Raw genomic sequence first — 26,229 nt, 5'->3', positions numbered from 1 at the left:
TATTTGCATCTCCTTCTTCCCTTTACGTCTGCCCAATCAGAGGCAAAACAAGTATCTGTAGATTTAATTGACCTTAAATTAATTTTTAAATCCAAATAATACCAATAAACTGCCCTTGATTATTATTATTTTTTATTTATCTATTTTTGGCTGCGTTGGGTCTTCATTGCTACGCGGGCTTTCTCTAGTTGCAGTGAGCAAGGCATACTCTTCGTTGTGGTGCGCGGGCTTCTCACTGCGGTGGCTCCTCTTGTTGCTGAGCAGGGGCTCTAGGCATGTGGACTCAGTAGTTGTGGCTCGCGGGCTCTAGATCACAGGCTCAGTAGTTGCGGCACACGGGCTTAGCTGCTGTGTGACATGTGGGATCTTCCCAGATCAGGGTTCGAACCCCTGTCCCCTGCATTGGCAGGTGGGTTCTTAACCACCATGCCACCAGGGAAGCCCCTGCCCTTGATTATTTGCTCTAAATTTTCTCTTAGCCTCCCCTAAAGTGCAATAGCCAGCAATATCCCAACCTGATTTTAACTTTCAATCCTTTTCCGTCCTCTGGAATTTTGTTGCCTTGGTGAATCTGATGGTTTTCCACACTCGGTTTCAACCTTCCAAGATGCTTTTGAAAACGAACAGACTCAAATGTGACCTTGCTCACATGCTCTTCTTTTTTTCCCCTCCTTCCTTCCTTGAGAGAGCATTTGCATTTGATCTGACCACATACTGAAATATACAATCACTGTAGAATATACAATTATCCATCCAGTGGTTCTCAAAGACCACTGGCATCTTCCCACTCCTGTTCCAGACCTACTGCATCAGAAACGCTGTGAGTCGGACCCAGTAGTCTGTCCTGTTAACAAGCCCCCCAGGGGAGTCTGATGCGTATCAAGTTTGACACCCAGAGCTTTACACTGTATGATGTGTAAGGACAGGGATTGTACCTATTCCCTGGTAGAGAGCCTAGAATACACTAAGTACGGGATAAAAATATTTGGGGGATGAATGCATTAATCCTTTAAACAAATCTCAATTCTAAAATACTCTGGACAAAAAAACAATATCTGTAAACTGCTATTGTGTTTCCGAGACCACTCTCCGCAGAAAGGATCACACTTCAGTGTGATTTCAATTGATTCCTTTTTAAGTCCTCATTTCCTCTGAAGCAATACTAGGAAAGTGAGTCAAAGTGCTTCAGGATTCTTGCGTGAAAGTGTCCAGAGTGGAGGAAAGCACAGCAATGTCATTTCCGCACTGATCCTCTTAGAAAAAAGGATATTTAAGTTGCAATGGTTGGTCTTCTCTTTGGAGCCCTGCAGCAGATTTTTTTGAAAAGAAAGTTGGAAAAACAGTAAAAGGAATTGAGATTAGGATCCAGACTCTAATAGTGATGGGAAAAAAAATCAAAAGGCTTATCTGAAAGAAGAAATATCTAACGCAGCTTTAATCTTGGAAGTCTCCCAAACAGCTTGCACACGGAGGCCAGAGAGCCACAGGTGCGCTCCGCGTGAGCAGGTGAGCAAAATAAAGACACTGTCAGGCTGCGATGAATTCTGGTCTATGATGCATTCATCCCAAGGTGCCCTTCTGCATCTGGTATATATCTTAGTGCAGGTAATTTTTTAGCGGGTACGTTTCAAGAACATAAAAGATCTCACAGAACCAAACGGGGCTGTAAGATAGTCAACAGTCTAATGAGGCAGCCTCTGCAATGGTTACTAGCGACACGTTGGCGAAGACTTCTGTGTTTATCAAAAGAAAGAGATAAATAGCTTCTGTCTTCATTATTCCTAAGTGGATGTTATAGTTAGTTACCAGTATTGTTTAAACTAGAAATTTTTAAAAGTCTCAAAGCCAATGGGAAATGGAGAGTTTAATGAATTCATACAATGTAACACTTTTATTTGAAAGAATAGGGATGGTATTAACTTTATATGTAGTAACACTGGTGTGAAGGATGGCCAGATGTAAGTATATTTCCAAGAGACAGAAGGCAAAACTTTAAATTTCTTAGTTCTCTGCACTGTGAAGACCAGCTAAAATCTTCTCTCAGATGCCTCTTTGTTACTTAAATGGTTTATGTTTTTACACAGATTTTTAAAACAGAGTTGTCCACAGCTATAACAATGAATTGAAAATTATTTTTCAAAATAAAAAAACTTAATCTGATCTAATAACTAGGAATTGTTTATTTAGTTGTTCTTGAAAGAATCCATTTTTAATTCCAAGAAGTCATGTTACTAGAATGTTGGAAAATTGTTCCCATCACTCCAAGAAATACCTTGGAAAATTCAACAGTTCCAGAGGGGAGTGTTTTGGATTTAAAAATATGTCCCAATAAAAATATTTACCAACTGTATCAGTTTTCTATCACTGCCATAACCAATTACGATAAATCTAGTGGATTAAACTACACACTTTTATCATCTTACAGTGTATAGTTCAGAATCAGACATGGGTCTATTGCCCTAAAACCCAGGTTCTGCAGGGCTACATTCCTTTCTTATGCAGGGTCAAGGGGAGAATTTCTTCCCTTCCCCTTTCTAGCTTTTAGGGAGTGACCACATGCCTTGACCCGTGGTCCTCTTCCTCCATCTTAAGCTAGCATCTCACCCTTTTTCTGATGTCACATTTCTCTCTGAGGTTCCACTCTCCTGTCACATTTTTCCAAATTTAAAAGCTCCTGTGATTACACTGGGCCCCCCTGAATAATCCCGGCCAATCTTCCTATTTTAAAATCAGCTAATTAGTAACTTTTATTCCATCTGCAACCTCAATTCCCCCTCACCAAGCAACATGGCGCATTTGCAGGTTCTGGGAATTAGGATGTGGACGTCTTCCAGGGGCTATTATTCTGCCTACCACACCAAACATCCAGGGATTTTATGAGAATATTCACCTTTTAATAGATGTTTTACATCAGTCACTCTAAAATGAATAATCTGTAAAGGTAGTTTATTCTCTCCCAGGACATGCCTTGTATGGCCATTGTATTTGGTAAATATTTTAATACAATTCACAGCAGGTCTTGAAACCGTGACCTGCTTTGTGCCCATGGCCAAAGACATTGCACATAAATAATGAATTTCAGTGTCTCTGTTTAATGCAGTTCACAAGTTAAAATAGACTGTTTTCGCTATTTTTTCATCGTTTCATGTAGAGTTTTTTCAGCACAGTATGAAAATAAGAGTATCATATCATGAATTTCTCTGTAACCATTTATGAAGAGAGTGCTTAAATTTTACTGTATGTAAAAAGGTAAAACAAACTATTGCACTTTACTATAAAGATAAACATAATTAGAAAATAAAAATGTCAAGACAGTGTTGTAACTTTTAATAGAGTGTAATCGTTTTCTAAATTATCCTCCTACCTCCTGTGACTCAAATAGCATTCGTCGTGCTACAACCATGTGTAGACAGATGCCCACAGTTTATGAAGCTCTACTATAACACAGTCAGTAGTTCCCTGTTTTCTGCAGAATGAGACTGTGTACTTGTTGGATGGATGCATATTGTCTTTCATGGTGGGTCCCAATCTACCTGCCCAGACATGTCTCCTCCACCTGAGCCCCCCTCATGTCAAAGAGATGTTCATTCTCTATTCGTACTGCACACTTCCCTCTCAGAACCATTCTACCTGCCTTGTCCATTCTGTTCTCTGCACTAAGGTCAATCTAAGTCATGAAGAAACACTAATAATTAACCCACATTCCCCAGAAGTCATCCCTGTTCCACATAGCTTGAAGTGACATTTTCAAATCTGTGAAATGTTGTCTGTAAAATAATGATGTTAGATACTCATCAATTTTGTGACATTTTCTGTAGGTAGTATGTGTTGTTTTTTTTTATTAAAGTATAGTTGATTTACAATGCTGTGTTAGTTTCAGGTGTATAGCAAAGTGATTCAGCTATGTATGTATACATACATATACATGTATACATTATTTTTCAGATTCTTTTCCATTATAGGTTATTATAAGATATTAAATATAGTTCCCTGTGCTATACAGTAGGTCCTTGTTTATCTATTTTATATATAGTAGTGTGTATCTGTTAATCCCAAAGTTTTAATTTATCCCTCTCCCCTTTTCCCCCTTTGGTAACCATAAGTGTGTTTTCTATGTCTGTGAGTCTCTTTCTGTTTCGTAAATAAGTTCATTTACATCATTTTTTAGATTCCACATGTAAGTGATAGCATATGATATTTATCTTTCTCTGTCAAGTATGCCTTATTATTTTAAATATTGATATTTTGTCTTCATGTAGCTGTTGTTGCTACCATATATTATCAGATTTTACATTTCTTGAAGACTAGCGTTCTCTCTGCTACATCTCTGTCCCCACCATATCCCTCAACATGGTGGATTTTCCAATGACATTGTTCCTGTACTTTGGCGAGTAGTAGAGTGTCATGGGAGGCACCTCATCATTTCCGTCAGAAAAGTTTCTTCCTAATAAAATAATTGGCATTATCACTTCACTTGAAAGTTTATTTTCACAAAATTGGACCTCTTTGTTTCATTTCCCCAATTTTATTTTAACAATATTTTGTCTGAACAGATACAATGATATCAATATTTCTGAAGAAAGTGTTATATGTAGAAGGGGAAATACCATTATAAATAAGTCCTTAAGACGGCACCAAGCTAATGAAATCAAGCACTATCAAATGGAGTCATTATGTGGATAATATATGTGACATCATTTAGATCTTAACTCAAAACATTATCATGGGAAAAGCTAGGAGACTAAAGGAATTTGCATAAAAGCTGGAAGAGTCCAACTAGAAATAAGTAGCTCTACAACCAACATTCAAGGTCTGTTATCAGACAGGGTTATTTGAAAGGGTTTTATTAGCTTTTCATAGGAGCATAAAATATAACTCTTTACGTCATAGTCTCTTGCTCTTCAATTTGTCAAGATTGTAAACTTCCAGAGAAAAAAAGCCTTATGCAGCTTTTTTCCCAAGAAAACTTGGTCAATGATACATTGATTTTGAGGACACAATATGTCAATGTTAAGCTACTTCCTTCCTTAAAGCAAGTTTATGTTCTGTGCTAAACAAACCTGCAAATCAGTATACGTCATATCATCATAACCTCATTTTAGAAATACAGTTAATTAACGCTGATACATTTTACTTTTCTTTAAAGTTTTCTAACATGGTTCTATTTGCCTTTGCTATGCTTCGTGGTGGACATATGAACGAAATAATGCTGATGCTACACTGCTACTAACAATGTCCTCATATAATGTGCCGTACCTAGTTGATCACAGTAAGAACAATCCTCAATTCACAGTATTTAAATTGAGCAAGATGTCCAGGAGGGCAAAAATTTAAGCATCAACTTAGTTTAAATGTTTGGATTCAGTAAAAATAACGAAGCAGCTGCATTCCTGTGTTCTGTGATACCCATGAACAGTTGCAAATGAGCTGGTTACCTTTCAAAGAAAAATTAAAATATGTAAGTGTGAAGTATAAAACAAGACATACTCCATTTTTACCATGTTCGTTGGGATCTGTATTCTGATATTGCAAAGAGTTCTGTAATCTATTACCCATCGCTCAGTTGCCAGGGAATTGAGCTATTTGCTTCACTGAGTGCCTATGTCTTCCTCTGAGTCTAGAGACCCCAGAATAACACTGGATTATTGGCAAACCTACAGGAAATCATCCCATAATTCTCTTTGATGTTAGTGTTTTTCTTTACTGAAAGATAACTGTCAACAAATGGTTTTTCACTACTGCATAAATATTACTAAGAAAATTTTAGATGCAAAAATAGGAAACAAAATCAAGAAACCCATTATTACCCATTATTAATGTTTTTGTCTTTCCTACACTCGAAGGCATTTAATACTTTTTAATAGTTCAAATTATACTTATCTATCTTCTACTGCCTTGCACGGGCACAGGTAGCAGAGGGATAGAGTGATTAACTGTCTATAATGCTACTAAACCCAAGCTGATCCGTCTTCCTTTTATCTGATCTCCTGTGGTTAAATCTGACTAGAATAGCGTCATGCTAAATTGCATTTTATTTTGAGTTACTAGTTGTATTTAACTATTAGATTAATTTTGAATCACATTTTTCAAACAGATCCAGTGAGGAGAATTTTAAGCCGCCCTTTAGCAGGTAAATTAAGCAACGGCTTGCATACATAACCCAGTTATACATCTCACCCATAACTATGAAAAAGAACCTGCTTAGAATTAATTGACAACAAATAAACTGCATGACTGTAATTCCCTATCATTCTTTGAATAGCAAAATCACTTCAAAAATAGAAAACTTTAAAAGGGCTTAGATTTAAATGATGGATAATTTCAAGCAGATTTTCTGCTATTTTTTTCATTTTTAAAAAGCACTTGACTTAAACATGAATAAAACAGCAGCTCCAGACTGGTCAAGGCATCTACTGTGAGGTCACCAGTCACACCACTGAATTCATTGTCTATGACCTGAGTAAGCGAACAGCCATTAACGTGGAAGCCATACCTGAATCAATTTGTGGTCCTGGTCTTTTAGACCTGCCATCACGCATCAGGATCATTGTCATTTTAGCCAGCATTTGCCTTCCCAAATTACCACTGAGAGTGTCTTGTGGAAGCAGGTACCTGTTTGTAAATTTACCTTATGGTTTTTGAAGTGCGGTAAACCAACTTAGAGAAAAAAATCTCTCGAGCAAAGAAAAAACTTTATTTGGCGTAATAAAAGTACCTTTACTAGGGAGGAAAAAAAACAGTGTGTGTGTGTGTGTGTGTGTGTATATATATAATGTCTTGATCATGGTCTTGTTCTTATTCATCTGGCAAAACAATTTTGATGAATAAAATAATCTCTGTTCAGAGCACTTATTATGTTAAAAACTATGAACACATAATATTATTAAACTAATTAATTAATTTTAATTAAGTTAATTAATTTAATTAAGTTAATATTAATTAATTAATTAGTTAATATTATTAACTAATATTAAAATATTAAAACAAATATTTATGTTATTTTATTTAAATTTTATAAATAATATTAAAATAAGTATTATTTATTAATATTTTGATAAAATATTAATATTTTAATTTCATCTTCTCCACATTCTTCCAGGAGAGGAAATATTGCTATTTGACAAAACAGGACATCAGAGCTTAGAGAGGTTAAATTAGGTACAGCTAGTCATCGGCAGAACTAGTACTGAAATCCAAGTCTCTCTAATAACAGAGGTGGTTGTATCTGTTTGCTTAGACTGCCATAACAGATCACAGACTGGGTAGCTTAAACAACAGAAATTTATTTTCTCGCAGTTCTGGGGACTGGAACTGCAAGCTCAAGGCGTCGGCAGAGGTGGCTGGTCTCACCTGAGGATTCTCTCCTTGGCTGTGTCTGTAGGACACTTACTTGCTCTGTCCTCAGATGGTACTTCTCTGTGTGCGCATCCCCGGGGTCTTTTTCTCTTCTTATAAGGACACCAGTCATATTGGGTCAGGGCCCCACCTTTATGATTTCATTTAACCTTAATTACCTCTTTAAAGGCCCTGTCTCCAAATAGAGTCACATTGGGGGACAGGGTTTCAACATATAAATAAATTGGGGGTGAGGGTGCGGGAGGGATGCAACTCAGTCCACAAGAGCGGTATCCTTCCCACGCTGCACAAGCCCTCACAAAGGAACTGAGTGCTTACTGGTGTCCCACACCCCACACTGCACTGGGGGCTTCAGACATGTATGCACTAGACATGGCCTCTGTCATCCAGAACATCAACCTCTAAAAGCACCAGAGCAGAATGCTGGTAAAGATGAAGACAAACTGCCCTGAGTGCTCTGACCTGAAGCCGATTCACTCAGTGCTGGCAGGGTCAGGGCTGTGATAATGTCCTCAAAGGGGCCCATCCAACATTTGGCGTGTTTGGAAAGACTTGGAAAACATATATGCATGCTGAAGATGATTTACTCAGCCGATCTATTGGGTTAATATTAAGGCTTAGCATAAGGTCTACTTCTATGGCTCCTAGAGTTGGTATTGATGCTAGCATGGGCAGGAGGGCTACTTTGTAGAGAGAAATAATGTAGGAGATGCTGTATTGTGACAAACGATGAATGACAAGCTCTCTCAATTGTCTTTTTATATAATCTGTTGAGTTTTCCAGCCACACTGCATACTGTCAAGGCCCCCTGCAGGTTTCATCATTCAAGACCACAAGGCTGACCAGATCGCCTTAATGTTCCCCTCAGCTTGACTAATCTTTAGACAAGTTTCTTCCTTATATGGGTCCCTTACCTTCTCTTTCTTGGAGACTTTTGTTTCAGAGGAGGTGGGATTAATCTCCCTCCCCTATTGTTCTAGGGAAAGTCTCCTTTACGTGTTTAACTTTATCTGGTATAGTTTTCACTCGGCAAGGCTAACAGGCTGATCATGGCCCGAGATATGCATACTTGACTTTTCCCTCCAAGCCAGTAGCCAGGGTCCAGGTGCCAAAAGGGACAACTCTGCAGGGCCCAGCCTTGGGTAGTAGAAGAATTTCTACAACAACATGAGATAAAACCATTATTTTCACTGCTTCCATCGCAGCCTAAAACACAGTGGATGCTTATTTATATTGGCTTTTGTTGCCTTATTTTTATTTTTTTAAACATTTTTATTGGAGTCTAGTTGATTTACAATGTTCTGTTACTTTCTGCTGTACAGCAAAGTGACTCAGTTATACACATACATATATTGACTTTTATCATTCTTGTTGGCTCACAGTTTCTTTCTCATAAACCACTGTCCTGGGGAACATCCATAGTTCTCTTAATTCAACCTCAAGCTGGGGGGAGGAGGGGCAATGGGAGTCTGGAAAAGGCAGTCTACCAATCTAATGAGGGACAAGCTATGGAAAATTAGTTTTGAAGCAGCAGAGAATGTTTGGGCAAACATTGGTGGAGAATTTAGAAGGATCTCACCCTCCTCCCATTATCCTTGTCAACCATGAGGCAAACCTCTCTGCATTTACAGAACCAAACTATTCCAAGTTTATTGTGCAACATCGTTAAAGGGACATCATTAGAAAAATAGAAGTTGTTCTACTTTATACCATGAGTTTCACACCTATTATCTTATTTTACCTTCACGAGCACCCTGTGAAGTTACCCCTTTCACTACAGTTTGCACATTAAGAAGCTATAACTTACAGCTCACAAACTAGTTATGAGACGAGTTAGGATTCAAACCAATGCACATGCAGCCCCGGAGTTTACATGTTTGCGTCGTATCATGCTGCCTTACTCTTTCTCCTCTCTTTTCACCACCATGGAGAGTTTTCACAACAATTTATTAGTGCACTGGCTCTAACAACAATGCTGTGAGACAGATGTTACCATCTCCATTTTTACAGAAATACATTAAAGATCTGAGAAGTTGGGTAACTTCCCAAGAGTCACAGATGTCAAAAATTGAAAGTGCATTCATCAGATTCAAATCCAAGTTTGAAACAAAACTTAAAGCGTTTACCATGTTTGGGCATGACAGCAAAGTAAGCTGAGTCATTAGCAGGCTAATCTGGACACACAGTTCTCAGTGATTTATTTCCAAAAAAGTAAATTATAGAGAGAAAATATAACTGGACTTTATTATTTTCCCTATAATATGATTTATTTGTTTTAAACTATAATAAATACTTTCATACCAAGAAAAAAAGTATAAATAATCATTGCAATAGCATAATAAATTATATATATAATTGAATATATACATTATATGTGTATATATATATATATATATATACAGCCTGTTCTACTTTGGATGATAATTAATTTTTCTCCCAAAGTTGTTGGATCTCTCTTGCTCAGTGAAAGAGATCTCTGTGAAACAGTGTGAAATATTGCTTATTATTAATTTTTTAGGTTGTCCCTTTGGTCCTCTGTCCCCCTCCAGCTAAAAGCTAGTTCAGATGGTTTTCCTAATCTCAAATGCATGTAGTGAGATTTCCCTAAAGTGTTGTTTATACTCACTGTTTCCAGTTCCTCGTCTCCCATTCTTTATTTATTCAGTCTCCTCAGACTGAAATAGGACTTGTCTAGCCAAATATTATGTTCAAGTCTTTGTTGATATAGCATGAAATTCCCAGTCATTCTGTATGAGTGATCACACCTCCTTCTTAAAATCATTTCTGCTTGCTTTGCAGGATTCCATCTTCTCCCCATTTCCTTCTGTCCCACTTACCTCTCTTTCTTAGCCTCTTTTGAGCATCTCCCTCTGACCTCTCAGTGACACATGGCCTTATCCTCTTTTCTATCTGTATTCATTCCCTGGGTGATCTCAGTACATCCCAGCTTTACGTACCACCCATATACTGATGATGCTTACCTTTCATCTCTCATTCACGATTCCTTCCACAAGTTCCAGCCTTCAATAGTTTGCCATCTATTATACCACCCAGTATCCTCCCAAGTATGTCACACAGGCAGCCTATATTTAATACGTCTAAGACACATTGCTCCGTCCCCTACTGCATTGTTGGTTACCTTGTTCTATATCCTTTGCAATCCTTTTCATGATATACTCTTCTGCACCATGAAGGCTGAGAAGCTGCAACTAACTTGTCAAAACTTCCTTACAGGCAGTCTTCCTTATGGAATTCAAGCTCTGCCCATCAGATCTCCTTGCACAGGCTTAGGTTGGGAATGGAGTTATATGATGCATATACAGTCACAGTTCATGACAAAGGACACAGGTTCCTGATCCCATGGTTTTCCTCAATGGCAGTGGCTCTTCTTCAGTCCTGGCAAAGGAAGAGCGATGCTAAGAGAGGGGCATTTTCCCAGAAAGCTCAGCATGAATGTTGATCCTCAAACCCTGCTGAAGCTTTTGTCTGTTACCTAAGACCAATTATGACATCGGTCTCTGCAGGGACCAGCCAGAATGGTCTCTGTCATCTGCGACTGAATCCCAACAAGAGCAGTCTTGAACTCTACCCCTCCAACAAGCTTCTGCATGGCCTCATCGCCCTTCCACGTGCAAAACACATAGCTCTGGTGTCATTCCTGCATTTCTCTCACATCCCACTGCAATCCATGAGCACTCCTTCAAGAAACCCTGATGTCATCACTCCAGCCTCAACAATCTTACTGCCTCCTAACAGGTTTCCCTGCCTCCACCGCTGATACTTTACACCCTATTACTTTATAGTGCATTGACCAGCCACATTGATCTGATGAAACCTAATTCATATTATATCACTTCCAGGCTCCTGTGCTCCTGTGTATTCAAATCACACCCTGAATAAAATCAATCCCCTTAACCCAACCTGCAAAGCTCCAGACAGTGGAGCCCTGCCTACTTCTCTGACCTCACCCCTTACCACTCTGCCCCATTTTCTGTCCCTCATGCACTTCAAACTTGGCCTTATCTCAGTAAATTCACAGCTACATAAAAGAATGAAATTAGAATACTCCCTAGCACCATACACAAAAATAAACGCAAAATGGATTAAGACCTAAATGTAAGACCAGACACAAAAAAACTCTTAGAGGAAAACATAGGCAGAACGCTCTTTGACATAAATCACAGCAAGATCATTTTGACCCACCTCATAGAGTAATGAAGTTAAAAACAAGAAGAAACAGATGGGACTTAATTAAACCTAAGAGCGTTTGCTGAGCAAAGGAAACCATAAACAGATAAAAAGACAACCCTCAGAATGGAAGAAAATATTTGCAAATGAAGCAACAGAAAAGGGATTAACTCCAAAATATTCAAACAGCTCATGCAGCTCAATATCAAAAAACCAAACAACCCAATCAAAAACTGGGCAGAAGACCTAAATAGACGTTTCTCCAAAGAAGATATACAGATGGCCAACAAACACATGAAAGGATGCTCAACATCACTAATCATTAGAGAAATGCAAATCAAAACACAATGAGTTATCACTTCACACCGGTCAGAATGGCCATCATCAAAAAATCTACAGACAATAAATGCTGGAGAGGGTGTGGAGAAAAAGGAACCCTCCTGCACTGTTGGTGGGAATGTAAATTGATACAGCCACTATGGAGAACAGTATGGAGGTTCCTTAAAAAACTAAAAATAGAGCTACCATATGACCCAGTAATCCCACTACTAGGCATACACACTGAGAAAACCATAATTCAAAAAGAGTCATGTACCAGAATGTTCCTTGCAGCACTATTTACAATAGCCAGGACATGGAAGCAACCTAAGTGTCCATCGACAGATGAATGGATAAAGAAGATGTGGCACATATATGCAATGGAATATTACTCAGCCATAAAAAATGAAATTGAGTTATTTGTAATGAGGTGGATGGACTTAGAGTCTGTCAAACAGAGTGAAGTAAGTCAGAAAGAGAAAAATACTGTATGCTAACACATATTTATGGAACCTTAAAAAAATGGTTCTGATGAACCTAGGGGCAGGACAGGAATAAAGATGCAGACTTAGAGAATGGTCTTGCAGACATGGGCTGGGACGAAGTGTGTGAGTAGCACTGACATATATACACTACGAAATATAAAATCCATAGCTAGTGGGAAGCAGCTGCATCACACGGGGAGATCAGCTCGGTGCTTTGTGACCACCTAGAGGGGTGAGATAGGGAGGGTGGGAGAGAGACCAAGAGGGAGGGGGTATAGAATATATGTATACATATAGCTGATTTACTTTGTTATGCAGCAGAAACTAACACAAGGTTGTAAAGCAATTATACTCCAATAAAAATGTTAAAAAAAATTAGAACAGCAAAAGCAAGAGTGTCAAAAGAAAAAATATATAAATTGGGCTGCATGAGGGCAGGGTGTGTGGAATTACCATAGAAATAAATTGTATTGCAGTACAGTTATCAAAATATTTTTGATAACTGTATTATAATGAACATTACCATGTTTTAAAAAATGTTTTGATGACTGTATTGTGATGTGGTTTCTTTCTGTGGTGGTCCCATATATTTTGTTTTCATGTAGCCCAATTTATCTTTGAACTACTTGAAATTATTTAACTAACAGGAATGCAAAAGAGAGGATGTTAGTGTCTTTTGTTATATATTCATTTTATATACTTAAAGCATATTCATTTGTGCATATAAAATTTATTACTCTAATCATTGCAGCAACTGTTCCAATTCTCAAGTAACTTTGGGAAGAATTTATAATCTTACAATGCCTTAATAAAAAATGTTTCAACAACAAAAAAAAAATGTTTCAACATCTCAACAAATAAATAAATGAAATAATAAAAATAAATAAATAAAAAGACACATGCACCCCAATGTTCATTGCAGCACTCTTTACAATAGCCAGGTCATGGAAGCAGTGTAAATGCCCACTGACAGATGAATGGATAAAGAAGATGAGGTACATGTATACAATGGTATATTATTCAGCCATAAAAAGGAACAAAATTGCATCCTTTGTAGAGATGTGGATGGATCTAGAGACTGTCATACAGAGTGAAGTAAGTCAGCATGAGAAAACAAATATCGTATATTGAGGCATATATGTGGAATCTAGAAAAATGGTACAGATGAACCTGCTTGTAAGGTGTAAATAGAGACACAGACATAGAGAACAAACATATGGACACCAAGGGGGGAAAGAGAGGGTGAGATGAATTGGGAGATTGGGATTGACATATATACACTACTATGTATAAAATAGATAACTAATGAGAACCTGCTGTAGAGCACAGGGAACTCTACTACTCACTGCTCTGTGGTGACCTAAATGGGAAGGAAATCCAAAAAAGAGGGGATATATGTGTACATATGGCTGATTCACTTCACTGTACAGTAGAAACTAACACAACCTTGTAAAACAACTATACTCCAATAAAAAAATTTTTTAAAAAGGAACCACAACAGGAAAAAAAATAAAAAATAAAAAAATAAATAAGAATAAAAATAAAACATAAAAAAAAAAAAAACCCTGATGTCACAACCCCAGCCTCAACTCTCCTACTGCCTCCTAAGCTGTCTCCTTGCCTCCACTGTTGCTCCTTTTCACCCTATTACTTCATAGTGCATGGACCAGTCAGATGGATCTGATAAAACCTAAGTTGTATTATACCACTTCCAGGCTCCTGTGCTCCTGTGTATTCAAATCACACCCTGAATAAAATCAATAGAGCCCCGCCTACTTCTCTGACCTCACCCCTTACCACTTTGCCCCATTTTCTCTACCTTCAAACTTGACCTTATCTCAGGAACTTCATAGTTGCTGTGCCTTCTGCCTGAAACATCTCTGGATCAATTTTAGATGGTTTGCAAGTTCATACCATTTGGGTCTCTGCTCAGAAAGGCTCTCACAATCTCCTTATTTAAATAACAACTCCTGCCTCTACCCCTATAACATCTATGACCTTATTTTGCCTCATTTTCTTCATCTGTCACTAAAGAAAACTCCAGGTTTTGTATTTGTGTATTTGTTTCCTGTGGCCATCTCAAGGACTTTGTCTCGTGCTCAGCTCCTTGACCTCAGCATATAGGAAGATTTCGATGACTATCCTGAATAAATGATTGAGCGAAAAAATGAATGATGTTTTTTAGTGATCCAGAGAGAACATGTATGATTACCTCCAGAAGTGAAAGCCAGTATCAGCCTTTTTCCCCCATCCGTAAATAGCCTCTAAAATTCATAGTGAACATTGAAAAGTTATGTTAGTTCCTATTTCTCACAATATGCAGAGGGACACGATTTGAGGGGTGACCCATAAGTTGTAGCAATGCTTTATTTTGTGGCACAGGAAACAGAATAAGAATCAAGACGTGTAACATTTAGATGCCAGGCACTTAAGAACTTTTAAAACTCATGGCATCAAAGAAGGAAGTAAAGAATGGAGAGAAGGAGGAGTCCATGTCATACTCTGGAAGCAAGATTAAAACTACTTCATGTGCTTCCGACACTGGGGTTACAAGTAATGAAGGACAGAACGACCTCCAACAACTAAAAGTTAAAAATGGAATTCTGGGGCTTCCCTGGTGGTGCAGTGGTTGAGAGTCCGCCTGCCGATGCAGGGGACATGGGTTCGTGTCCCGGTCCGGGAAGATCCCACATGCCGCGGAGTGGCTGGGCCCCTGAGCCATGGCCGCTGAGCCTGCGCGTCCGGAGCCTGTGCTCCACAACAGGAGAGGCCACAACAGTGAGAGGCCCGCGTACCGCAAAAAAAAAAAAAAAAAAAAAAGGAATTCTGACACAGGGACATCTTCTGAACACTCTGTAGTTGGTGAAGGCTGTATGTATCACTCATCTCTTAAAAGAAAATACAGCACGTTTCTTTGCATGCATTTTAACTGCTCTCAGAATTGCTACCATCATCTTCAAAGGGTTTACACTAGCAATCTTATAAATGTTTTTTTTGGAACAGAAATGCTCCTTGTGTAATTCCCACAAGCAGCTGAATAGGTTGTACCAAATCCTCCTCATCTTCTCTTTATTCTCTTTTATCTGTTTTCCGTTTTTCTCCATAGTCTTTGCTTCATTTTTCTTTCTGATCCATCTTTGTGGTGATATCAGGGGATAGGCTGGAAAACGATGGAAACAAGTCAATAAAATAGAAGCTTTGATAAGATTTAAGGAAAACCATTTTTTCCAATTTTAATAATATGTAATAATAATATATTTTATGAATATTACCATTTATAATTTCAAAACACTTTTAACAAAAATCTTCTAGTTTAAAGTCTCATTACCACCTTCTCATAGGATGAGTAGGACAGATGTTATTTCTTCATCATAGAAACAAAATCTTAGTCATTGAGGGAATTCCCTGGCAGTCTAGTGGTTAGGATTCTGTGCTTCCACTGCAGGGGGCACGGGTTGGATCCCTGGTGGGGAAGTAAGATCCCACAAGTCGTGCAGCACGGCCAAAAAAAACCTAAAGAAACAAACAAAAATAACAAAAAATCTTAGTCATTGAAGACATAATCATTGTTGTTCTGGAAAATAAGTGTTTTAGCATATATCATACTCTCAGTCCTTTACTTGATCACACAAGGGTTTATCTTTTTCTCTCACCTTTTATTCCAAAATATAAAATTTAAGTTAATAATCTTTATGTGTCTGCCTGAGTCGGAATAGAACACAGAATAATTATTTATTCTACAATAAACCGTTCCTTTTTCAAAATGCATGGAATCTTTTATTTATATTATAGCCTTATTGAGGTATAATTGATACACAAAACCTGCACATGTTTATTGTACGCAATTTGATGAGATTGGACATAGGCATACGCCTGTGGTGATGCACCACAGTCAAGAAATGTGCAGATCAAACGTTCATGGCAAAGATACTTTTAAACTACATCAACAAGTCCATTGACATAGTAAGGGCTTACCAGGGCATTATCGAAAGAATAACAAATGAATAAAAATCCAATATTTTGATATCCAGATAGCCCTCCAAACCTAGTCAATGGCAGCCTCTCTACTCCAAGGTCCCCGGTGGTCCTTGCCATCTTCCACCGTCAACTGCTATTACAGTATCTTCTTAATTTCAACACGCTTTTCCCTGTGTACATGCCACTGGGTGCTCAAATGCTCCTTCTTTCATAGTTAGTTAGTTAGGAACAGAAAATGTCCTGAAGAGCCATATCCGAGCCTGGGTTTCTGAGGAAGCCCTAGAAAGTGATGTCAAGCAAACTTCACAGAGACCTCACTTGCCTTATCTGCCTGAGAGTTTCTTACAGCAAAATTGGTTCTGAAGAAGATAATTCTGAATGTTAGCAGAGACTTTTGTGGACCTGGTGTATGTATAGATTATGGTCCACGAACCTTCAGAGACTTTTGTGGACCTGGTGTATGTATAGATTATGGTCCACGAACCTTCAGAGACTTTTGTGGACCTGATGTATGTATAGATTATGGTCCACGAACCTTCAGAGACTTTTGTGGACCTGGTGTATGTATAGATTATGGTCCACGAACCTTCAGAGACTTTTGTGGACCTGGTGTATGTATAGATTATGGTCCGCGAACCTTCAGAGACTTTTGTGGACCTGGTGTATGTATAGATTATGGTCCGCGAACCTTCAGAGACTTTTGTGGACCTGGTGTATGTACAGATTATGGTCCATGAACCTTCAGAGGTACTCAAATGTTGGCAGGTCATACTGGCACCAGAGCACCTCTGGTCCAGAAGATTTTATGGATTTTCTCTCATGGAAATGCTGCTGCACTTAGTAATCAAATATAATTTCTCTGTCCCCTATGCGATCAATTTCCATATTTCAATTATGAGACACTAGAAAAGTTTCCAACTAGAGTTGTACTTTTGAAACGTTCTCTCCTGGTCCAACAGTGAACCAACCTCATAGCCTTCAGGGCACCCTTTTTAATCAGGTTTTTACCCTAGTGCTGTAGGGTCAATTAAATAGGATAGCCATTAATTAGGATGGCAGCTATACACATTCACTTAGATGCCATCACTAGGATCTAAATCTCCACGACAGGGCTATAGCTATAGAAAAGAGCTTGACTCTGCCTTTTTTAAAACAAAGAAAAATAATCTTCATTTTCATAAAATTATGATGAGGTATTCCTCTTACAGCTTTCTGGAGGCTGGAGAGAAATGGAATATTTTAGGCTTCCTTGCAGCTCTAGTTAAGAAAATCCCTCTGGGTACTCATCTAACCTCCTTCCTCTGTCTCAATGCTCCCATGTGTCAAGATTCAGAATGGCTTTATATTATGTCTGAAATAGTTTTTTTTTAACACTATATGTGCTGCCAGTGAGTTTGGTGAACAGGAACTCTTTTATTTTTTTTTTTATTGGAGTATAGTTGATTTACAATGTTGTGTTAATTTCTGCTGTACAGCAAAGTGAATGAGTTATACATATATCCACTATTTTTTAGATTCTTTTCCCATATAGGTCATTACAGAGTATTGAGGGGAGTTTCCTGCGCTCTACAGTAGGTCCTATTAATTATCTATTTCATATATAGTAGTGTGTGTAAATCCCAGTCTCCCAGTTTATGCCTCCCCACCCCTTTTCCCCCCAGTAACCGTAAGTTTATTTTTTACATCTGTGACTCTATTTCTGTTTTGTAAATAAGTTATTCTGTACCATTTTTTTAGATTCCACATATAAGCGATAGCATAAGATTTGTCTTTCCAAACAGGTATGCTTTTAGATTTTGTAAGCTCTACGTTCAGTCCACCACACTCCTGATTTGATATTTTCTAGAATTAACCAAGGGGCTGGTCCTACCTCACTTCTTTTTTAAGCCTCCATGTGTGCCTGTTGAAAATCCCTTGCTTTTTGGAGCTGGACGTGACTTTGCACTGGCCCTGGAGTCACGCCCTTTGCTAGAAAATAGGGCCCCTTACCTTTGTGGTATAGCAGAGGCTAAATGCGTGATCAGCATTTGGACGCATCCTCCAAAAAAGTTCTTTGGAGAATGAAAGAGTGTTACATACAAAATCATATGATCTAGTTAGAACCCTCTTGAGACATTTCCTCAGATCAAATTTTACTGCAAAATTATGTCAAATAATGAAATTAAATGATAAAGATATTTTTTCCTGGCACTTTCTCCTGTTCTTGTAAACAACGTTAACCAAATGCTTACGATGTAACAAAATGTGTAAAACTTAGAATAACGTGAAAATACCTGCTGTCTATGATTTAGCAGCGTCCATACGTAACTAATTATTTCGCAACCAAGTTTAACAAAATTTGGTGTGTTTTTTGGTTGCCGTAGGTGGAAAGAGAAACAAATAAGCAAGACCATGAGATAAGGCAACGAAGCCTGTTTGTGCCCGTGTGTGTCTGTGTGTACCTATACCGTGCTGTGGTGTGAGACTTGAAATCGAGGCCTGATAAGATGTGTGCTTTGATATCCGGGGAAAACTCGGTTGGGGGGAGGGCTTGAAATGGCCCAACCACAAGTTACATTGCCCTCTCTACTCACAGGAAAAGTCTCCTAGCCAATCCTTGCCATGGAAACCAATTATAGTGCCTGCTTATCCCTAAGTAGTGGGTTCAATTCCCTGACAGCCCACAGAATTATTCAGACAAGGCAATCTTGTCTTCTGGGAACCAGGGACCAGCTCACCCTATTGTAACTACAGAGTCTACCTGCCACCATTTTTGCTTGTTCACTCTGTTCCTGAGTGCAACCCCTGTGTGATCCTACAGACCGTGTAGTGCCCTGCTCTCCTGGGCTATGAATATATGTGACTCATAAACTACCTTCAGTCTCATCTGTCCAGGGTCATTGTCATGTATCCGGTGGTTCCCATAACCCTACGGCAGTAATCCCTCCTTCCCCAACAGGATGAAGAGGAAGCTACCAAAATGTATGCATCTCCATACATGTTTGTAAATTATATTCACAGATACACATTTTTATCCTTTAAGTATCAAAACATAGAACTTGTTATATTAATTTATGATACTCTCTTTTGTTCTTAATCTTGGAATTCACTTCATGAAAAGTTTTCTTCCCTGGGTAAAATCTTGATCATCCCTTAATGGGGAGCTAGCATTGTCACACATGTGTGCTCCAGCCAAATGGACCAAAAGATCATCTTAAAATCGTTTCATGATGGATTAAATGGAAAGAGATTGAGGAGAAATGTTCTGTTATATAAATAATTGAGCACACGTATAATGATGATAAGTGGAGAGTTTGCAGTGAGCATTTTATAGAGCTTTTGTCCAAGAGATTTCCTAGAAAATAAAGTTGTCTTTCTATTATATCATAAACTGCATCCCAAGTTCTGAGAAATAGAGCTAGTCTAAGGTTAAACTGAAAGTCAGGCAGACAAGACTGAGTTGGAGTATTTTGAAGTATGCCAGGATATCCCCCTTGTACAAACATTTCTTCCTCTGCTGAGATTCCTATTGTGTTCAATTCTGTTTGAATGATTCATTCAGGAAAACTGTGATAAAAGAAATATATTATCTGGTATAAGTAATATTTTTTTAATTTATTTTTTCAATCTAAGTGCAGCATTCTCAGGGAAAGTTACTGAAGATAGAAGTATTGAATGTCAATCAGAAAAAAAAGACAAGAATGGCATCTGGTATTTCTGGCTAATCTGGGGATACTTTCTGCTCGCCTGTCTGAATGAGTTCAAAGTCAATGACTAGTGATGTCACAAGGGGAAGGTCACTAAAGGCAAATAAATGTCACATTTTTTTTTACCAAGGGCACATTCTGCGTAATAGATCTTGGCATTTTTTATAGATATTTGAAGTCAGCTTTAACACATGATAATATTAATCTCATTGAGTAATTGTTGATATCAAGTGAAATAATGTATACAAGATACCTAGTACAAACTATCCTTCCAAATAATTCCTCAATAAAGGATAGCTATTTTGTGGTTTTGAATATTTACTTGAGCTATTCTTAGTTGTATAAAAACAATGAGCTTTATTTTTCTTTCTACAATTTAATCATCCTAATTATCTATCTGTCTCCCTAGGGTGAGGGGCAAATCTATATACTATCTATCTATACCTACCTTTGTCTATGTGTAGTTAGTCTAACCCAGTAATCTTGTTCCTAGTCAATAATTAGAAGTATTTAAATGTATATATGTTTCTTTAGTATTTAATTTATATTCCATACATGTCCAGGTCCAAGCCTTCAGCCACCTTGAATGCATTGTGCTCCCTTCCAATATGGTGTCTGGGTCTATAAGAGGAAGGGTAAGAGCTTATGTGATCTCATGGATGGGCTTCTTAGTTTCACCCCTTTTAATTCCTTAGGTCCACTCATTTTAGTGTAAAACAGTCTAAAACTGCAAGAAGTGACTTTCCACCTCCTACATTTTTCATCCTAAATTTTCAAGACTAATGGGACCTACACTTGCACTCTGTTATCCAAACCTCCATATCTACCACTGAAGGGAAAACATGATTGTTGAGAAATTCCTCTCAGCCCAAAAAGAAACTCTTCTCTTATTTAAACACGAGTCAGAATTGATACTCAGGGTTCATAAACAGCATCTGTGGCCCAAATGGAATGTTTCTCTCATTCCCTGTGACAATAAGTTTCATGATTTAGCCAGAGTGGAGGGTTGAATGAAAACATACAGAGAAAAGGAAAACCAGAAGACAACAGATTAATATTGAATATTTTCATAGTTTATCCCTGTTGCAAATATTAGTGCTCACCAAAAATTATGATAGTCACATATACTCCCAGAAAAAAACCTCCAGTTGCCCTATAAAAGTGTGATGATCAAATTTGAAAAGCCTCACGTCACTGCCCTTCAAACCAGCATTCAAGTGCGTTCTCTAACCAAAAACAAAATAAAACTTTAAAAAAGTCTAGCTGTGTAAATGAATCATAAATTTTTCAGGCCAGATGGTATTAAGTCCTAGCCTGCCAAATACCTACACCATTTACAGTACTACGGTAAATGAAATTAGCACGGGTTGGCACTTGGAATTGTCAAGTGTTAATTTGCTAGACATCCACAATCTTCCTTATGCTTGCTGTATGATAGCAGCTGTTTTTATAGGTACTGTTAAAAGAATGTATTCACACTTTTTTCTGAGACCATAGTCATTTTTCACAGGTATCTGGGTCCGTCTTTGGAGATATACACCAAAAAGAAGTAGAAAACTTTGGGAGCAGGATTCTGACAACCTGAATTCCGACGTTAGCTGTGCTGATCACGAGCTGTCCACTTAGATCAGTCCATTTATTTCTCTGGATTTGCTTCTTCAGTGGTTCCTTTTAACTCTAATATAATGTCATTCTGGAATTTTATTCTAAGGCTAATTTTGACTCAAGGCCAAATTTATCTTTGAATGTTCTTCTATACCTATTTCTAAAATGTCTATTTGCTATATAAAAGGATCTAGGCCAGTGTTAGGAGTCTTAGAAGTTGGTCGGCATGTAAAAGTTATCACTGATAATTTAATAAATGCTAGAGATGCTTTCCTAGAAAATTCATATACAGATAAAATCTTGCATAACACATTTAGGGTTCACTACCTATATGGAATGTTGTGGAATCATAAAAACCAAGATAAAGTACCTTGACCCTCTTGTGTATATTGTGCATTAGTTAAAAGAATATCCAGAAGCCACCTATTAGAAACTATTATCATATTCATTAGACTGATAGCATATATCTAATTATATATATATATATATATGTGGGTAGAATTACACATATCACACACACTAGGCCAGTTGCCATTGTTAAAGATGGGTCAATGACTACTTTCACTCAAGGATTTCTTTTCCACTCTTTTAATAGTAGATGTCATATTTTGTGTGTTTACACCCCTGACCCTGTTATAGGCATTTTATATAGATGAGCTCTAAATCCATAATAAATCTGCATGCTGGGTATTGTTTTCTCCTCTAGACACATAGGAAATTCAGACTCAAGGTTTTGAATCACGTATCCTACCCAAGGTCACCTTGTTAGAATGTGACAGCTGGGTTCACAACCCAGGCTTATTCCACCTCCAATGTCTTTTCCTCTCTATCACACTTCTATTTAAGAAAACAAATTACTGAATGATGCTTCCTATCGCTGCAGTTCTCAGCAGATATCTAGAAAGTGGGTTTGAGGTAGGGAGCAGGGAGCTATATGATTTTAAATCTACTCACTAATTTGGACACACCACAGAGCTTACAGAGCGAGTCTCTGGAACATCTAAAGGAGGGAAAGAAGGGGGTCACATGTCCAATTCCACTACGGGTGGAACAGAGTCATCAAGGGATCATTCTCCTGCAGGAGAGGTGGTCTTCCTAATTCAATTTCTGAGAATTTGGAGAAGTATATAGTCTCCCCAGCAATTCTGATTCCCCCAGGTTTCCTGCTTTCCTCCTTCCACCGTGCATAGAGACCTGTGCGGAGTGTGTGTGTGGTGTGTGTGTGTGTGTGTATTTGGTGCCAGTGAGGAAGGTGACATGGGACTCCCACACACACTGCCCTGCCCCCAGCAATATCGCCTTCTGTGTGAAGCGGGAAGCTGGTCTGGTTTCTGGGAGGATGGAAACTTTGCTTACTTATTATTACGGGATAGGCCATCAAATGAATCATCTCCTAGAGCTGCTTCCTGCTCTCAGGGGCATGGTTCCTGGTTTCTAGGACAGAAGCCTTGCCTCGGGCAGAAAATCTTATTAGGTCTCCCATTCCTCCTGGTCTTCCTGACAAGCTGTATATCTTCCTAAATTGAATAACCATAGTTCCTCCTTGTAGGTAGGCATTGTTTTTTTATTGTTAGATTTAAATCGGGAATTGAAAAGTCGTACATAGTTTAATCATTACCTAAAGCTTATAATTATATGTATCTGTCTCAGATCGAAACAATCAAATATTTATGTGGCTTAAGTAATACTGATGCCTTGTATTTACAGCTCATCAGTAGAGGAATTATTCTTATTTTTTTAACTAAGAATTATATGGCACTTACTAAGTACCAGATACTATTTAAAATGTTTTACAAATACTCAGTCACTGTATTCCTCCTCGATCTGAGAGGAAGATGGGGGTGTTATCTCTATTTTACAGAAGAGAGAACTGAGGAACAGAGAGGTTCACCAATATGTTTAGGGATGCACAACTTGTAAGTGGTAGAGCTAGAATTCAACCTCAACCCGTCTGGCTCCATTAATTTGTGAACTAATCATGAAATCAAGTACATCTCAGTGTAATTAGGAATCGGTGGTATGCTGAAAAACGGCCCCACCAAGATGCCTACCTGAACATGTGAAAATGGTATGTTCCACGGCAAAGAGGAATTAAAGTTGCAGATGGAGTTAAGGCTACGAATCAGCTGGCCTTGAAATGGCGAGATTCAGCTGATGGTCAGAGTGGGCCCAGTGGATCGCAAAGGTCCTTAGAAGGGAAAGAGGGAAATAGGAGGAGCGGAGTCAAATGTGAGCCCAGAGGCGGAGGTTCCAATGACGTGGGGCCGTTAGACATCTAGGGACGGAAAAGACAAGGAAACAGATTCTCCCCTAGAGACTCCAGAAGTAATGCAGCCCAGCTCTCCCGTTTTAGACTTCTGACCTCCAGAAACGTCAGATAATAAATTTTTAAGCCACTATATTTATAGTAATTTGTTACAGCAGTAAAGGGAAATTAAGACAAAACAGTTGTCTACAAGTTGCATTCAAGTTAAGAACCCAGCCCTTAAAATTCAGGGTCACCATTTACTAGGTGTGTGAAACAAGCAATTGATTAAGCGTTCTGCGCGTCTGTTGACCTTTCTGCAAAGTGAAGACAGGCCCATTACTACAGATCACTGGCAAAAGCTGGTGCCACCTAAGATGTAGCATTATTTTTTGAGTGAAAATTTCCCTCTGGAATTGTGCAGAAGATTGAAATAGCTGGCATATATATAGCCTGTGTGATTGTTGAAATAGACAGTATATGCAAAACGTTATATGCAGAAAGCTGAAATAAAATGTATACTCAAATAGTGGTTATGATGATGATGATGATAGTGATAATTATCAATAGAAGGTTGGCAGGGGAAGAGGGGTAGGATTGCATCAGAGACTTGGGAAGCAGACTGGACTTCAAATCCAACTCCACCCCCCACGATCTCTGCTTTAAGGCAAGTTTCTTTGAGCATTAAACCATCTAGAAATTCCAAGCTCATAGGATTGTTGGGAGGTCCATCCAGTTGAGTTGACATAAGGAGAGGGGCTGGAATGTAGCAGACACCCATGAAACGTCCTCTGCAGGATTAGAATTCATTGCTCCATGATTCTGTTAACTGGAGATATCACACTCAAAACTTCAACAACGAACCATCACCTTTTAAGTAATGCAAGCGTTTTGGAATTTTCTGCTTTTGCCCAGATCCAGCATGGCTCTTACAGATGGGTTCTGTGTTACACGTACTCAGTAATATCGAACATCTAGTAGTACTCAAAATCAAAGTAATATGTAGTGGTTCTGCCCAAACCAGAGTTATCTGAGACTAAATCAATAGCTGGGAAATAATAGCACTAATAAAGGAATGGGATTTGAGGTTGCAATGGAAAGTGACAGCCATTGTAGGTCCATTGCATATCTATCAATAGCACACCTTATTAATACAGTCAGCGAGTATTGCTTACAGGGAGAGCGATTATATCCTAAAATGACAACCACAGAACTGATTTTCCTGGGGCAGGAAAACAAGCCCCCAAAACAACTCCTAATCAACTACAGAAGCACATTACTGACTCCCCTTCTGATGAGTCCTGTATCCTCGGTGTAAAGTTCACCTTGGGTTAGTAACTTACAATGGAAAGGAAAGTAAATGTGACTTTAGGAAAACATCAAAACTAATTTGCTCTCAATTTATTTATTTCTATAACATTTTGATACAGTTTTATATTTTCATATTTTTACAATATCATCTAATGTAAAGAATTTTGTTAATTATATTAGCAAACGTCTCAAATTCTTAAGTTTCATTCAGTTCTAATGAATCCACTAAATGACTCATCTGCCAATTACAACTAGAATTGTTGAGATTTTTCTGTTCACAATATTCAATTATAAAATGTTCATTTCAAGTGTGACACCAAATAAACATGTTATCAGGGACCTGAAAAAAATATTTTGAAGAGAAAGGGTGTGTCTCTGTAATCATTATCATTTGAAGACATGAATTAGAAATATTGATAAATAATGCTGATATATGAACAACATAATATCACTTCCCTGTGCAACTGAGTCATGTTTGACTTCTTGACAATAAACCAAGTCAGCATTATTTTGGGTGGAATGTCATTTTTCTTTAATTGTAGGTGTATCTCTTTACAGTACCAAACCATTCTTTTAAACTAAGCTTATAATAATTAATATTTTAATGTGTATACATATGAAATACAGTGCTCTATGTTAATTAGAACAGCTGTCTTTTTTTCAGAGGACTTAATTACATATGAAGTATGTGTGTATATATGTGTAGCAGTAATAATAGTGACTGTATAAATGTGTAAGTTTGTGTGTGTTGGGAGTGGAAATAAAAGTCCGTTTACTACTAACAATTGATATGACAAAACCACCAAAACTAGCTGTTAATCTTGAACTTTTGAAATAGGATTGAATCCAAAGAAATCTTATGAGATCTCAGTCCTGGACATTATTCTTGTGTTTATAAAAATGATTTTAAAAATTAACAGTAAAAATAGTAATAATTGGGGAGTCAAAATAATTGGTAATTAGTTCTTGTGAGGAACTTAAGAAGTTTCTTTTTTCCGTGGGTTCACTTGCCATTGGGAAAATATTTCTGTTTATTAATATGAATCTAAAATCTGCT

Source organism: Leucopleurus acutus, assembly GCF_964270905.1.
Source record: "Leucopleurus acutus genome assembly, chromosome: 13".
NCBI lineage: Eukaryota > Metazoa > Chordata > Mammalia > Artiodactyla > Delphinidae > Leucopleurus > Leucopleurus acutus.
This window is presented reverse-complemented; position numbering follows the sequence as displayed.